This window comes from Octopus bimaculoides, chromosome 18 (genome assembly GCF_046866305.1).
Source record: "Octopus bimaculoides isolate indiv1 chromosome 18, ASM4686630v1, whole genome shotgun sequence".
Classification (NCBI taxonomy): Eukaryota; Metazoa; Mollusca; class Cephalopoda; order Octopoda; family Octopodidae; genus Octopus; species Octopus bimaculoides.
In genome coordinates, this window is record NC_142945.1 from 41530406 (window position 1) to 41548653 (window position 18248).

General features: G+C 36.0%; 1 protein-coding gene across 19 annotated transcripts in view; it reads right to left on the minus strand.

Annotated features, from left to right (window-relative positions):
• LOC106881986 (paired amphipathic helix protein Sin3a) overlaps positions 1 to 18248 on the minus strand; it is a 163094-nt gene that overhangs the window by 84888 nt on the left and 59958 nt on the right. The gene's annotated exons all lie outside the window — the stretch shown is intronic.

Consider the following 18248-nt stretch of genomic DNA (forward strand, 5'->3'; position numbering starts at 1 on the left):
ACACCTATAGAAACTAGTCTTAATGAATGAGAAAGTCTGTGAAAGGACTGACTTATGATTATTTCAAAACTTTGTTTCAGAATGGTTTAATTAAAATGAAGATTATTGCCCATAGTTATTTTATAGCATCAAAACTGGGGATCTTGTTCAGAATATTTACAGAAGAGTGGGCTCCAACAACAGGTACCTACCTGAGAGTCAGGCAGCGGTAACATTAAATTGGGTGACAATAACAGTAGCCATAGAAGCAGCAATAAGATACATTTTCTCTCTTGATGACTGCCAGAGCCATACCAAGAAACAGACCATGTTCGGCAACATGCCAACATTTATTCTCTGTTTAGACTGATGGAAATTGGTTGGTTTATCTCAGTTGATACTGCTGCACCCTCTGTTACAGCATTACTATTGGTATTTAATAAAGGTCTTACTGTCTTGTTTACAGATGCTCTTTGAAGCATCTAAATTCTTTTTAAGTTATCCTTGTAAGACTATAAGCTTAGTGGACTTTGAATGGCAAACAGGATGAGAGAGAAGAGGAAAGTTGGGGAGGTAATTGGTTTCAGCAGTCTAAAAAAGTGTGTGACTAGCTAGATCCAGTAAGACTGGTTTATAAAACTTAACAAAATCAAATGAACCAGTTCTTCTGCAAACAACCAATACAAAGGTTTAGGTCATATGTAACTTGAAAATGCAAATTATTATTCTCTCAAGAAAGGAAGCTGTCACACACACACACAGTTGCATGTGAAAAAAAAATGTGTATGGAGCCCCCACTTTCCTAGAACATCCAAACAAAATAACAAAATAAATACAAATCATAGAAGTGGAGCACCAATATGACTGTTTGGCTTGCTAGAAAAAAAGCTGTCAAATTTCCCTCAAACTACAATAAAAAAACTGGATGGTCGTGACTTGAATGCCTTTAATCATAGATTTGCTCAGCCAGGATTACCCTAAGACTAAATAACAACAAAATTTAGTTATTTTACAAAACTCCTCTGAAGAGTAAACTGGAGATCTGTTTCTAATATTTGTAACAGAGTAAACTTCCCTAAAAACATTCAGAGTGAGTTGCATTAGGCTTGTTATTAAAAGCAATGAAGGAGCAGGTGACATGCACTAAACTAGGTTGTATGTCAGCTGTCCCACCTAAGGTGAGCAGATTCAGTAAGCAAGGAATATGTGCAGTGGGATCAAACCCAAAGCCACATTAAGCAATCTTCTTAACCACCCAACCATAGCAGTGGTTACCTAATGTTTTTATTGTTATTGTTCATCAAAGATAAGCCATGACGAATAAATGTTAACCTTATCCTGACAGAAAACAATGTTAGCTGGAATCCACATATTAAAATCACATAGAAAAATATATTAATTGAACATTTAGTCCAAAAGAGTAATATTTGGTGAAAGTATGCTAACCATGAATAGCTGATGGCTTCAAATTCCATTGGAGAATGTCTATGAAATTAAACTTCAAAAAGAAAGGTTTCTCAAAGCAGCAATAGAAGGTTGGTAGGGGTAAATCATGCAAAAAAAAACAAAAGAAAAAGAAAGAAATATCTGGCTTTACAAATTTAGTGTGGTTGGTGTTAAGAAGGGCATCCAGCTGTAAAAACTATGCCAAAACAGCCACAGTAGGCTGGTGGAGGCTTCTACTTGGCTGGCTCCTGTCAAACCATCCAACCCATGCCAGCATAGAAGACGGATGTTAAATGACGATAATGATGTATGTCTCTGTCTATGTCTAACATAACATGTATTTAGATCAAACACACACATAGAGGCAGAAGTAACCAGCACCTTCAACTGAATTATCACAAAAACTGCCAGTTTGCTATCCATCACTGACCTCAATCAATTTCCCCCAAATCACTCTTTAGATATGCTATGGTTGGGTCACAACCGAAACATGGTTAATGGAAAAGGTCTGCCAGAACAGAGTTGGCTTGTGGTTAAGCAACACAGACTAATATTCTGAAATGTTTTCTAACCATTAATAAGTTACTGGCTCACTGGCCAAGGTGTTATCTCCATGTTATATTATGTCAAGGGTAAGCTAACCTCCTTGGAAAGAGTAAGAGAAGAGATATGACTCAACGATGAGTTAACATCTGTATGACAGAACCTGCCTGCTTACAGTAACTTAACATCACTCTGTAGTAATTACACTACAATGAATAACGGGGGTGGTGGTGGTGTAAAGGACCCTTGAAATGAGAAGTTTTGTTAAGAGGCAGAGCTAGTACTGCAAAATACTATAAACACAGACTGACATGATCTTTATGAAATGCCAAGGAAGGACAAGAAGGAATGTATAGAAAGGTAATCTGTAGACATTAGCTTACACAACTAATATACACTAAATATTCTTAATAGTCACACTACCTCATTGTTTTATATAGTAAGAGTGAGGGAGGGAGATTGCAAAAGTAAACAATCTCTCCTTAAACAAGTTCTCACAGGAAAACCAACACAACACTGGAACCTACCAATCTTGCCAGGGTTTAACCCCAGGTTGACCTATGACCAAAGGTGTTCTAACTATCACCATATATCCCACCATTGCCAACAGAAGGTTTACTCAGAACAAACATTATCCAACGTCTTTATTGCGGATGGCAGGGTGCTATTTCTAGCAGGCTGGGTGACCATGTAAAGGATGGGGGTGGGGACTTCATAGTGTTGGTTTGCTTCCCAATCTGTGAATGTTTAACTCTGAAGTAATTATTCATTTAACTTTTAATCTGATGAATCCATATAGCAATGTGAAAAGATCCAAAGAGAATATTTACTCTGGGTCTTACAATAGGTTAACACTTTAGCAGTCAGATTACTGTCAAATGAAATGCTTAACTTTTCACATTGCTTTGAATTAATCACGCATTATCTCATAGCTTTAAGATTTCAATGATGTGATTGTTTACCTTACATTGTAGGGTAAATGCAAGAGGCTGGATCTGGCCACTTTGAACATAAAACGGAAAATATTTAGGCCAGATAGGGCTGTTTAAATGCTAAAGGGTATACTTCATTTGTTTAAGACTTCTAACACTATACTATATACAATCCCTAGAACCCTATACCATATAATCCCTAAAACCCTATGTCTTGTAGTCACTAGAACCCTATACTAAGATCTCTACCATCCTTCACTACATCTAAGATTCTTTCAGCAAGTAGATTTAAGATCACCATAGCCTGTTAGTTTAGCATATTTTACCATGTGAGTATGGGTTTGGATGGGAGTTATTTGAAGCAGAATTCCCTGTCAGCAACCCTTAACTGTTTTTTTCAAGCAAAAGATTCCTTTATTCTACAGGTCTTTGAAAAAGCAACCAGTCATAAGGAATGTCAACATCCCCACTGCCAATTTGATTAAGGTGACAAGTATGGAATACAAATGTTCATGCACCCCTCCCTCTGCCAACATATATTATACACAAGGTTAACCTGGGGTTAAAGAACAAGATCTAACACACAGGAGGCTAGCTACATGTCTCATAACTGAGTTTTAGATGTAAACATGCTCAAATAGTCATGTGATTTTCAATAGTTAAAGACAAAAATTAAGTTAATCCATCCATGAACCAGTAGGACAACAGCTTTAATGCTGGGTCACAGTAACAATAACCCTTTTGATGCCAACCCACCTTTGTTTCTATGATACAATCTTTCTGTTTAAGATGATCTGAATTAAAACCTACCAAAATTTCACGTTAATTTTATATTTTAATAATGGTTTCAAATTTTGGTACAAGGCCAGCAAGTTTGGGAGAAGGACTAAGCTGATTACATAGACCTTAATGCTCAGCTGGTACTTACTTTACCGACCCCGAAAGGATGAAAGGCAAGATTGACCTTGGTGGGATTTGAACATAGAATGTAAAGACAGATGAAATGCTACTAAGCATTTTGCCTGGCGTGCTGACAACCCTGCCAGCTTGCTTCCTTGTTCTAAACACAAACTAAATAATGACAGTTATTTTACCAAATCTTTCACTATTTTCAAAATTATCTGAAGTAAAGGCAGTGTATTTCAATAGAAATATGGTAACAAAATGGTTAAGTACAGGACAGAAATTTACAACAGAGCCAACTACAAAAGCTATACCATCACCATCCCAAAAGATGAGGAGGTAAGCAAACAGATGACATGATTACAGATGAAACATCTTTGATAAGATATTTGCTCAAACTCAGATGATTGGCTAGAAACTGCAGCCAAACTTTCTGCAAATTACATCATATTGTCTGGAAAGAATAGTTTGAGATATACCATCTGGATAAAAGAAAAGAAAAGAAACTGCTCCCTGACTTAGGACTAAACAATAACAACTCAAGTGGGGAAGATTATTTCCTGGACAAAAAAAAAATGTAACAAAACACTTAAAACTGATGTCTAGAACTGAAGTGTAAATGTGATGAAGATCTAATCTCTAATATTTCTACTGAATATTTGAGAACTCAACTCAACAAAGGAGTCTCTATATGGTTGTCCAACCCAACAGAAATAGCAGCCAACTTACCTATAAAAGTGATGTTAAATAAGTACACATTAGGTAGTGAACTCCTATGAAGCCACTAAAAGATAAATTACCTTTTCACATGATACCAACCTACCTGAGACTAATAATTCTACAACACAAAAGACACTAATTTGTTTGCTGCAAATAAGTTAAAATAAGAGAAAAATATCAAATAAATTGTTTTCTAATGTCAAAATACACACACACAAACCAACTGACACTTAAAATGCAAAAACCTTCATAGAAATTCAACAGATAAATTTCATAAAGAACCAAGATGAATATTACAGCGCAAATATATTTTTTATTAAACATGAAAATTGTGGCGGAAAAACTAAATTTCAAACCTAACAGTTATCTGGTGACAACTGAAAGTACATATTGCTGGTGTGAAGCAGTGTCCCAGAGAGCAAAGGTAAGAGTTATTATGACCTACTTTTAAATAGCTTAGCTGGAGCTGATTCACATAATTTCATGTCTTGTAAAGAAGTTGGAGAGAAGTATAAGCATCTAAAATCCTCAGAGAAATGACATTGTTCACAAATAACCAAGCAGAAAGTAGAAACATAGATATCATTATTTTTGAGATATCAACAAAGATTTGAGGAGACAGCTGAATAAAGCAATTCTCTATTTCTGAGATGAGGAAGTTTTATATTATGTATCAGTCAGAATGGTGTCGTCTTGATACTGCCTATAGGCACAACGTAGTGGATAAAGGTGCTAGTTAATGCAGTGCAATCACTTAGAGCTTCTGAGTTCAATCCCAGTGCATGGCACTAAGGTGAATCACAAAAGTAGTAGGCTGGAGTGTACACAACCAAAATGTAGTGAAAGCAACAACCACGATGAGGACACCACTTGAACTAATACATAATAAGTGAAAAATGACAGGATCAAATACATTACGGTATTCAGTTCCATAATAAAATTTGGTGTAGAGTCAGCTTTGGTGTGTAATATCACTTGGAGGCTCATTTGTCTCATCCCTCCAGAGACATTAATATAAATTCTAGCTGTTGTTCTTTAAGCAAGTCATCCTTGATCATGCAAGTCTATGATCTAAGGCATCCTATTTGTAACCATCCAGTCTTTCTTTCAAATGTAACATATCCAGGACTATACCATACAATGCATTTTTCTCCTTGGCGTGAATTATGAAGATAATTTGGCTGCTATTCCAGTTGTTAAGTGACCATGTAGAGCTTCCCATCTATATACTATGTCTGATACAATTAACTGCAAAATCTATTAAGAAATTATTATCATGATTATTTCTAGGAGCCAGCTGAATTGCTTTCTCTTTCCAGTAACTACCATTTAAAATACTGCATTTATTCATGTATAATGCAAGAAATTTGAAACAAAAATGAAGTGGGATTAAGCATTATACCTGAATGTATGTGTGTGTATCAGAAAATAGCATATAATACTGATTTTTAGGCATAAATAGTGAAGGAAGCAGAGGCACATTATATTATACTTTAGTAAAAAATCTAGTAAATAATATAATTTTAAGATGTTGTGTGTCTCTAGCTCCAGAAATTTGTATAATAACAAGTTGCTATTACTATTACTAAGCAAATAGTATCTGTACTTATGGTAGCAACCAGAGAATGTCTAGTTTCAAACCTAAAAACTGTTCACCACTTAGATAAATGCCAGTAACATCTAAGATAGACACAGTAAACATGTCAGACAACAGAACAATTGAATTACTCCCCTTCATCCCCACAAAACCCCCCATTTTGTTGCAGTAGTTAGCAATATCCTATTGTTAATAGGCAACGAAGAGGTTGTTGAGTCACACAATTGGAATTGACAACAGCATCAATATTAATAGAATAAGGAACTTTATTGTCTTGGACTAATTAATATATTAGGTTCTAATAAAACACCAAGAAATTAAATATTAGAATGCATCAAGAAGTAATAGGAATGGTTTGGAGATGTGATAAGCACAATAAAGAGATGCTATGAGCTCAAGGCAGTAGCAGTAGATAAGAGACAAGAGGTAAATATGACTAACAGTGTTAGTCTTTGGCTAACAATAACTAAGAACAGTGTGGTTGGTTAGTGAAGAGGTGGAGTTACAGATGACTCTCAAAACTAGGATTCTGAAAAGATATATGAATTAGGCAAACAGTAACATATAACAAGAGATATACAGATCACTTGATACTAGATTGTAAAGAAAGAAAACATCAGTTGCTTAGTCCCGGACCACTCCCATGATTAACGTGACTACCATATCTTTTTAGGAGAATGTTGACTACATTACACTATCTGTTGTGTGCTTTCCTTATTTAACCCTTTCGTTACCAAGCCGGCTTAAACTGGCTCTGGCTCTGAGTACAAATATCTTGTTTTCATAAGTTTTGAATTAAAATCTTCCACCAAACCTTAGTCATAATTTATGTTCCTAACACTAGCTGAATGATAACTAAGTTATTTTACTAAATTCTTTGTTATATTTAAAATTAATTGAAAGAAACAGAGCATCTCAACAGAAATATGGTAACAAAATGGTTAACCCTCTAGTTACCACAGTTCTGTTGAAATAGCTTAAAAAGAACAACAACAACAACTCATTATCAAACTGGTGCTTGCAACACAAATTAACATGAAGTTTTGATGGAAAATTTTAATGTAAATCACTTTTAAACAGGAGGGTTGTACTGTAGCTCCAAGGGTGGTCTCAGATAGGCTAAGAGAGAAAGGTGTGCGGTGACAATGTCGAAACTCACCCATCATCAGATTTATGACCAAATATCTTCCAGTAGATGCCGAAAGAGTTCACATCCTTCATAAAGCTTGACACCATCAATTATTGTTATAAACAAATAACCAAAAATGTTTTTCTTTTACTTTTATTTATTAAGTCTGATAGATTAAGTGAATGACAAAGGACAAATTCCACAAGATTTAATATATAAAAAAAGTATGTATGTGCCATTGATGATTTCCTACTTTTACTAACAACACCTGAGAGATATATTTATTCATCGTAATATTACAGTAATTGTCACAGTGAAATTTATGTAAAACACACTAAAATCCAATATATTCTGTTGAGTTTTTCCTTTGATTAAACTGGCCAATATTAATATAAAACAAAAATTTACTTTTGCTTCTCTCTTTTTTAATACTTATATTCAAGATTCAATTAGATTACATCTGGAAGAAAATTGAAAAAAGCATCTCCATGAATATCTAGCCAGTGTTTTTCATTTTTTCTTTTCTAAAGAAATAGTTATTGTGTGTCATTTATACTCAGATGAGCAAATTAATTAAAAAAAAAAATTCCATAGAAAATTGCTTGTGTTACACACATATTGCTTCAGACAGCAAAATAGAGGAGATAAATTATCAAGTCACCATCTCATGGGTTACAAGTTCATATCTACTTCAAAGTGGTTCAGCTTTCAGGGCAAGAGCATTTAAATGCAAATTATGAAAGCCAGAATTATTAAACATTAGCTCTTTACAGATTGTATATAAATGGTTCACATTCAACATGCGCAATGTGTAAAATGGTTCTGCTGCAAATTGAGGTATTTGCATGCATACTGATTAGGGGTGCAGATGTAATTATAGGCAGGGGCATAACTATAAGGTTAAGAAGCTTGCTTCCCATCCATGTGGTCTCAGGTTCAGTCTCACTGTGCAGTGCCTCAGACAAGTGTCTTCTATTATAGGCCCAAAACCTTGCGAATGAATTTGGCAGATGTCCATAATGTGTATACTACCCTTGTCTTGATATTGTCATGACTGAAATGAGCATCAGCATCATATAGAAATGATGCTGTCCATTTCTAGTCCTCCAATGAAAAACTTATTTGGCTATGGGAAAATATTACCTTGTTTGGAAACAGGAGAGAGTTGGTGACAGGAAGGGCACCCAGTTGCAGAAACTCTGCCTTAGATGAATTCTGTTGGACTCATGCAAACATGGAAAAGTGGAAGTTACAATTACTACTGCTACTAATTTATAGAGCAAAATGATAGAATGAAACAAAAAAAAAGTGACTGTTTAAAGAGGAAGACAAAAAAAGGCAAGAAAATCTAGCCATCTGCCTCTCACCTGTTCTTACCCCACCAGCACAGAAATAATAGGACTAAATACTTATAGAGCCTATAAGCTTCAAACTCTGATGACACAGATTCTGATTAGAAAAGACTAACAGGCAAAGATACAATATTTATGTGAACACTTATGAATATTATTAGAGTAATCCGGATTATAAAGGTACAAGTTATTAGAGATAAATACAAATCATATCATAAAGTAATAATACATGATTACACACACACATACATACATACACACACACAAAGGAGTTTATAAAAGTAGACATTTTTGAACCATTTTCACAAACATTTGTAATAAACAGTCAGGTTGAAGAAAATCTAAATTACTTTAAAATATTATCCTCAGAAGCAAATACAATTAATTAACTAGGTTTAATTCATGTCCCTTTTTGTCAAAAAAAAAAAAAAAAGTAAAGCTAGGCCATTTGATAAAATACATACCAAAGTAAATTAAGTAAAGGGGTTACAATGAATGAAATCTGAAAGAATAATAAAATGAAGTCACCTTGAGGGGGTGCTTTGTGTTTCTGAACAAGTACTTCTCTATTTTTGAGGAAAACTCATCATCATGTATCATCTTAACATTTACAGAAACCAGAAGCATCTACTGGCTCCATGAACCATTATTGGGCACCCAAAAGCCTTAAAAGGTATTGAAATCTTGTGTCATGAAAAGTACTTCATGTGGTTCTTTGCAGATGTATTTTTTAGAATGGCCTTCTTTATTACGGATTCTAGAAATGAAGCTAGGAATCTACTTTTATCTTTTACTCGCTTCAGTCATTGAACTATAGTCATGCTAGAACACTACTTTGAAGAATTTAATCAAAGAAATTGACAACGACGTTGGTGTGTTTACATCCCTGTAATGTAGTGGTGTGGCTAAACAGACTGACTGATTAAGTTCTATGCTTACAAAAAATAAGTCCTGGGGTTGATTTGTTTGACTAAAGGCGGTGCTCCAGCATGACTGCAGTCAAATGACTGAAACAAGTAAAAGAATATAATGTGCATATGTGTGTGTGTGTGTGTGTGTGTGTGTGTGTGTGTGTATATATATATATATATATATATATATTAGATTGGAGCCTGGTGTAGCCATCCGGTTGCACCAGTCCTCAGTCAAATCGTCCAACCCATGCTAGCATGGAAAGCGGACGTTAAACGATGATGATGATGATGATATATATACAAACACATACATATACATGTCACAAAAGCCTCAGATTTATAAAGCCAGCAGAGAGCGAAGTGAAAGTTGTTTACAGTTTTGACTTTTACATTAGACACAAGACAGCAATACCAACAGAATATAAAATTATATACTTTGAAGCACAAATGATGATTAAAACCATGACTGATCAAAATTCATATCAGTGGTACTATCAAGGAGGAATTAAAACAACTAATTAACTTGATTTGCTTCTGTAATCCATCTGCATAAACACTACATAAAAAGTGGTATGAAGCAACTCAACTAAAAATCTGTAAAAACAACACTATTTATAGAACTTTAGGCTGTACTGTGAGATTTTATATTACTGGAATTCAAATATCCATACATGATAAAATATTATTTCTGTGTAGGGTTTGAACAGTACTGGTCAACTCTATAACTCATCCTACTATAATCTCAACAGAACCCATGCCTATAAGAAGACCCAACAACAACCAAATATGCCCATGATAGAACTGGTCAAATCTAACTTCTCCTACAACAGCCAGTATGCTCACAGAGACAAACAGCACCATTCAGTAAACAAGGTTTAGTTACTGCTATTGTGTAGAACCTGATCAGCCCTCAACAGACTGTTGTGTCACAGGCGTTCTAGATTCTTTCAGACATAATCTAATACCGTTATTCTTCCATTTTAATATAGTAAGGATGTGATTTAAGGGAGACTAGGTGGTTATTTGCAGTAGGTCAGGTGCCCTCCCCACTGCTACCATCACATTGAGAATCACTAGTTAATTTGTCATTATCATAAATACAATAAGTAGTGAATTAACATAGTGCTGGATTAGGTGCCTACATACTATTTAGTTGCATTCCTTTTTATCCCTATCAAGTTTATAAGCTAAACACCGGTCATGTAGTTGTGCCAGTTAGAAATTATTACCATTGTTGCCATTTTAAGGATGATAATAAAGCAAGTTCTGACATCCACACCTTCCTGAGGGAATTAGTATTACAAGCAAAGAAGTTTTGGGGATCTGGTTAAAAATACTTTAAAAGATTAGTAAACATGACCCAAGGTAACTGCTTTCTCCTATCTCTAAAAAAAGGTAGTTTAAGAAGTATGACACAAGTCTGGAGGAAATGTGCAACAAGATCTTACAACAAAGACTGTGTATGCAAGAGAGAGAGAGAGAGAGAGAGAGAGAGAGAGAGAAAGATAATGGATTATGTGTCTGTGTGCATGTGCAAATGGACTGTAAACTAGACACAAACAATGACAACATATGGGCTCTTGAAGCTACTAACAACAAAATTGTTGGAATTAAATATTTCAATGTCATTAAATTGGGGCCTAGTAAATAAGGGTGTCAGTGTTGTTAGTTAACTCCATATGAACCTTGATTGAGCAGACCTACGAACAAAGCAATCCAACTAAGACCATCTCAGTGATTTTTTTTTCAATTGTATGTACTCCAGGTTACATTATCTAAAATGTCCTTCATTTAGTATGGTAGTATGCAGCCCGAGTGAGATTTGGTTGCTTTTTCTAGCAGACTGAGATGCATGAAGGCCATTGTGGATAGATATTCTATACAGGCATTGAAATAACACACGCACACACACAAATATGATTATGATAATCATGAAGTAGGACTAAAAATATTTATGTTGTTAATAAGATGATCTGAGAAAAATGTGTAATGTTACTTTCAGTCCCATCTGAGTCACTTTGGGCCAGTATCTTCTACAGTAACCACCAGCTGACCAATGCCTTGTGAGAGGATTTGGTAGGTGAAAACTGCACAGAAGCCCACTGTGTGACTGTGTATTGTTTTGCCCCACCGTTTGACAAAGAGACTGACAGAATAAGTACCAAGGTTGATTTGTTTGACTGAACCCTTTCAAGGTGGTGCTCCAGCATGGAGAGGGGTAAGTCAATCACATCGACCTCAGTACTTGACTGGTACTTGATTTATTGACCCTGAAAGAATGAAAAGTAAAGTCGACCTTGGCGGAATTTGAACTCAGAACTTAAAGACAGACAAAATGCCACTAAGCATTTTGCTCAGCTTACTAACGATTCTGCCAGCTCGTCACCTTTTTAATAATAATAGCTGTAGCTTTGTTGTATTTGATCCTGTAAATCAAATGGATAATAGTTTTAGTGTCAAAGGTGATATAATAGAAGTGTAAATATGAGGGTCAGGTTAAATAAGGAGAGAAGAAACAACAGCCACTCTCTCAAACAATAAACACAACTACACCTTCATGACAAGTCTGTGTGCAGATGCATATTTATTTTCAGCTGTGTGTGTGAATGCCTTTCTCGGTTGCAATTTGTTTGGATTTTTAACACCTAAAATAGGGTCAGGACTCATAAAAAGAAAACTATATGGCTTTTCTGATGCTCTAACAGCCAATCCTATCGTTTCTTCATTTGACAAGTGGATGATTAATTCTCTGAACAAAACAGTTCATAATGCAAACCCCACAGCCTGGCCTAGTGTGAGAAACCATTTCGCACCAACATAATAAATAATTGAACAAAGTAAATAAAAACAAAAATGTTAGATGGTAGAATACATATTTTTTTACATTAAGTAAATAGAGAAAGTGAATAATTTAATTTAATCTAGTGTTCAAATACTGTCTAGGTCAAGCTTGCTTTTCAAGCTCAACATAATTTGATCTATAAGTGGAGGCATGGCAGCATGTTTAAGAAGCTTGCTTTGCAACCATGTGGTTTCAGGTTCAATCCTACTGTGCAGGACCTTGGGCAAGTGCCTTCCACTATATACCTAACTCAATTAATGCTTTGTGAGTGAATTTGGTACACAAAAACTGTGGAAGTGTGTTTGTGTTTGTGTACCTGCATACTTTTTGTTTGTGTTGACCTCACCACCATTAGCAGTTCCACAAAAGAAACGGATAGAGTATGTATCAGACGCAAAAAAACACAAAGAGGACTTGGATTGATTTGTTCAACTAAACCATGAAGGTGGTGCCTTTTTCAGTAAAGGCCTTAAAGTGTCTGTCAGTGGCAAACTATTCAAGAAAACCATGAGAATGTTCAGCATCACCCTTTCTCTCTCCACATGGAGTGCCAATGTCATAAAAACTGTATATTCCACAAAAGGAATATTATTAAATTAAAATTGCTACCAACGGAAATATTACTTTAACTATCACATGCCATGCCTCTCACAGCTGTTGGGTTATATGTGTGTGTGTGTAAATGTGTCTCTCTCTATATAATCTAAGTGTGATAAAATATATCAATAATATATTTTACATAGTGCAAACATTAGCTGGTATAGAACTAAATTCACTGGGTCATATACTCGTGTGTGTGTGTTTACACCAAGGTGAGATAGGAGCAATCATTGATTACATGAGCAGGTGTCTCTGTGCATATAAAATATATTGAGTATATTCTATTTGAGGAAGTAAAAACCGAATATTTCTTTTTCTCATGTTAATTTCTATACAAAAACAAAACCTAGGAACAAATCAGTTCAATAAAAGCTCTTAATATATTCCAGTTATGGCCATCCTGTTCATCTCTTGGATCCCTTTAACCTTTTTGATACCAACTCGCTCAAGACTGACCATGCTTCCATGATACAAATTTCCTGTTTAAAAGCAATCTAAATTATAATCTTCCATCAAAATCCCATAGTTTAATAGTGATAGAGTTATTTTACTAACGGCAGTGTATTTCAAGAGAAATAAGGTAACAAAAGGATTTAAGAGGAGAGGGTATGCGAGATCTGGTTATCCTATGCTTGTGAGTTGAAATCGAATGCAACCAGCTTCTCTACTTTTCAGACAGTCAAAATCAGTGAAATACATTCCTTCTCATAACATAACCAATTCAATTCACAAATACACCCACCACATACTCAAGTGCCTTGTACTGTAAATAAAGACTTCCTGTGAAATTAAATTGAGGTATTGATAGATCTAAATGCACTCAAAACACACACATTGAGCCACCAAGAGAATCTGTTATGGCTAGACTGGACAATGTATTACTTAGTGTACATACACAAACAAAATAAATAAAATAGACAGGATGGCCACGAATGAAATACCATTGATCACATGCCTGCCAACTCGATCAACACTTACCTGGGGCTAAACAATAATTTTATAAGGCAAGGCTGTGTGGTAAGAGGTTCGCTTCCCAACCACATAATTCTGGGTCCAGTCCCATTGTGTGGAACCTTGGGAAAGTGTTTTCTACTATAGCTCCAGGCTGAGCAAAGGCTTTGTAGTTTTTTGAGTGGGTTTAGTAGATGGAAACTGTGTTTGTCCCTCATCACTTAACAACCAGTGTTAGTTTATGCCCCCGCAACTTAGTGGCTTGACAATACAGGACTTAGAAAATAACGTCCTAACAACATGGTTCTGGGTTCAGTTTCAATGCGTGGCACCTTGGGCAATGCTACAGCCTCCAGCTGACCAGTCGATTTAGTACACAGAAGTTGAAAGAAGCCCGACGTATACATATATATAACAGGTACATGTATGCATGTATTTATGTATTGTGTGTCTTTGGGTCTGTGTTTGTCCCCTACCACCAATGACAACCAGTGTTGACGTATTTACACCCCCAGAACAGCGGTTCGTCAAAGAGACTGATAGAATAAGTGCTACACTTAAAAAGAAGTACTGGAGTTGATTTGACATATCAGGCTGAGTAAAAAGTAAACCACGTTTTGAAATATGAAATTCATCACAATGTATTTCAACGTTGTGGAAATTTTATTCATCAAAATAAGTACCATTACAATCAACACATATTTGCCAACAAGTTACAAGTTTGTTTATTCCAGTAACATAAAAATCTGGAGTTCTGGAGCTGATGAACTCTTTGAACACACTTTCAGCATCAGCTTGATTTTTGAACTCCTTCTCTTGCAGGAAATCATCAAGGTGCTTGAAAAAGTGGTAGTCGGTAGGAGAAAGATCTGGGGAATAAGCTGGGTGGGGAAGAACTTTGTAGCCAAGCTCCTTCAACCTCTGGAGTGTCATTAGTGAAATATGTGGTTGAGCATTGTCATGAAGAATGATTGGCCCTCTTCTGGGACAGAGGAATAGCAGTTTTTTGTTCATTTTGGTAATTTCATGGCAATATGTTTCTTCAGTAATGGTTATTAGTGGATGAGTCCTGCAGTTCACCATCAAACAGTCACCATAACCTTCTTTTTGAAGACCTTGGGTTTAGGGAAGGTTTTCCATGCTTCATTTTGGTTCAACCACTGCGAGGAACGTTTTTAATTATTGTACAGAATCTACTTTTCATCACAAGTCACAATACGGTCGAGAAATGGATCGCTATGGTTACAGTGAAAAAGTGAGGAGCAAATTTCAGATCTGCTCATTTTCTGATTTTCATTCAAATCATGTGGTACCCAGTTGTCGTACTTTTTTGATTTTCTGATTGTATGCAAGTGGTTACAAGGCAGTTTTCTAGCTAACTTGGAGTTCTTTTGCCAGTGCTCGAGTGGTTTCATGTGGATCTTTCTCAATGACAGGTGAGCGTCCACTATGCTTATGATCTTCAAGGCTCAGGTCTCCACTTCAAAATCGTTTAAACCATTTTTGAGCTGATCACTCACTGGTCATTTCTTCACCAAACATTTCGGTGATATCGTGAGCAGCTTTACGTCCTTTTTTGAAGTTGAAGAGCAAAATTGCAAGAATATTGCGCTTTCACAGTTTCATTTCAGAAGATTGTAACAATGGTGAAAAAAATTTCAACGTTAATTTATTGATGCATTTGAACACGTCTATGTCTGTATTATCAGACAATAATTGGAAAAGAATGTTTTTAAAAAAAATCAAAACTCTGCAAAGATCCGATACAAATTCTTCATGGTTCAAAACGCTGCTTAATTTTTATTCAACCTGATATTTTTCAAGGCGGTGCCCCAGCATGACCGCAGTCTAATGACTGAAACAAGTAAAAGATAAAAGATGGGGCAAGAAGCGCGTCGTGGAGAGAGGAGGCGGGCAAAGAAAGCAAGGTGAACTTCCTCAAAAAGACAAGATACCAACCTTAAATTTTGCATCATGGATAGAATGAAGAGAGAAGGGAAGGTAGAAAAGTGAAATCAATAAATTCCAGCTAGCAGTTCGTCTTCTGCAGCTAAGAAATCTCAAAACACCCGCCTCTCATTCCAAAAACCATAGCAGAGAATTACGTAATGCTTAACAACACTGTACAAAAGCGGGGAAATTGGAAGAGCATACAGAAACAGACATACGCACAAGGAAAATCGCGTTGAGTATAGAGACGTAAAGGACGAGAAACTCGGAGTAACAACAGAATATGAATAATGGAAAAAAAAAAATTGAACTAATTTCCTCGCCTCCCGCACAAGATTAAAACAGACAGGTTTTTTAAAAAAATGGTTATTGCGGAATGTGGAATGGAAAGGAGACACGAATGTAGTTGTTCTGGACATTAATATGAAATGGACACGACCGACTTGAATACGTTTGCCATGAGTGTGTATTTATATATGTATACACACACACACATTACACTAGACATGTGGGAATTGGGAAGATGACCTTATCTTTTCGTAAGATGGTTGAAGAATACGGAGAGAAAGAGAGAAGAGGGAAATTCTAAAATTTTCCAAGCAATTTCTTGCTCACATCCGACCATAAGCCATGTGTAGCATACAATATCACTAGACGTAGTTACACGCACACGCTTCTTAATCTGATACTAAACACAGACAAGACACATTTGTAAGGGCAACGTAGACTGAGAGGTTGTAATTGAGATGTCCTTCATGGGAAAGAAGGGAATTTCCAATTGAGACTTTAAGGACCGTCCAAAACTTATCACCTGACACTCCTACAGCAACCGCTACAATGACGCGTGGTGTGCCCCAGCATGGCCTTACCTGTGACAGCATACCATAATCACACAGTATGCGCCTTTTGCAGAGCATCATACTAATATATATGTATCATAGACACATGTATATTTATTATATGAGAAGCTTTTTATATTTCTGAGATACAAGGAAGATTGCGGGAAGAAGTTAAAGTTTTTAGGAAATTTGTTACTTATCGTAAATCCCAAATATCGGGTCTCTAAATGACATATCTCGGTACATCTGTACACATGCATGCGTGCGTTCATCTTTTCGTTGCCTGAAGGATCGCTCGTAGTGGAAAAAAAAAATGATGAGCAATGAAGGGGGTGATTCATCAGTTTCGAAAAACCTAATCTAAGCGTCGGTTCTTCCTTTAACCGTAACACCAACACACGAGTGGCTGCAGCAGAACAAGAAACATTAACAAGAACCTTCTGTCTTGTGTGTCGGTTGAAGAGAAGGTGAGAGAAGAGGAGGGCACACGGCCCCCATACATAATAAGTCCAGGGAAAGAGGACATTAACCAAACAGGGAGCTATGTACGTATTCACTGGAATCCTAAAAACAGCAGACAAATCTTTCTCAGATTATACTACTGTCTCTTTTTGTCCCCTCCCTTTTTAAAAAGAAGACATGAATATCAGTTCTTGATATACTCATGCCTCTGAAAATGCAATAGAAAAGAAAGTCGAGGTTATCACGGTTGCAAAATCTTTGATGATAATAGGCCGGGTGGCTCGAATCTGGTGGATAAACAATAACAAAAGGAGATTGCTGGTATTATTCCGTTGACTGATACGTCTGGAATTTAGTTAATCTATAACACAGGTACAACATCGATTTTCCGGAACCATTGGTCCCGAAGCCTTTCAGGATTATTGATTTTCTTTTTTCCGAACCGGGAGTGGTCACCTTGGCCAACACCTTCTAAATTAAACAAATATTAAATCTACTTAAATAGTAAATGAAATACTGGTCCCTGCATATTAGTGTGAATTAGTACGATAAGTCGGTACTGTGCCTTTGGGGGAGGCGTTTAAAAATCCTAACCCTTACTCTCATCGCATTATCAATAAATAATGTGTGTGGGTGGTTATAATTGATTTGGTGATTCTTAAAAGTTTTTCACTTATAGGCTCCATTTCAGTTGGCAGAATCGTCAGAGTCGAAAGGGGGGCGGGGATAAGCTTTGCAGTGTTTATACTTGTCTTGAGTTCAAATACTGCAGAGGTCAACTCTGCCATCCATTCTTTCGGCGTGGACACAATAAAGTACCAGTCAAATACTTTATTGTCTTAATCTCTTTTCCCACGGAAGAGGAAGAGGCAACGGGACATTTCCTAATAAATCATAGATGAAACTAGATATAGTTATTAAATATTTCAAATAGTAATATATTATTAAGACACTGTTTCGAGAAAAGAAAACAGTTTAGGGCTAATTGCTTTTAAAATGAAACCGTAGGGATATGGCACAAAACGGTTGAAATAGAGAAATTTGTCTTTGGTGACGCAATACAGCCAATAAAAAGATGACTGATCGATA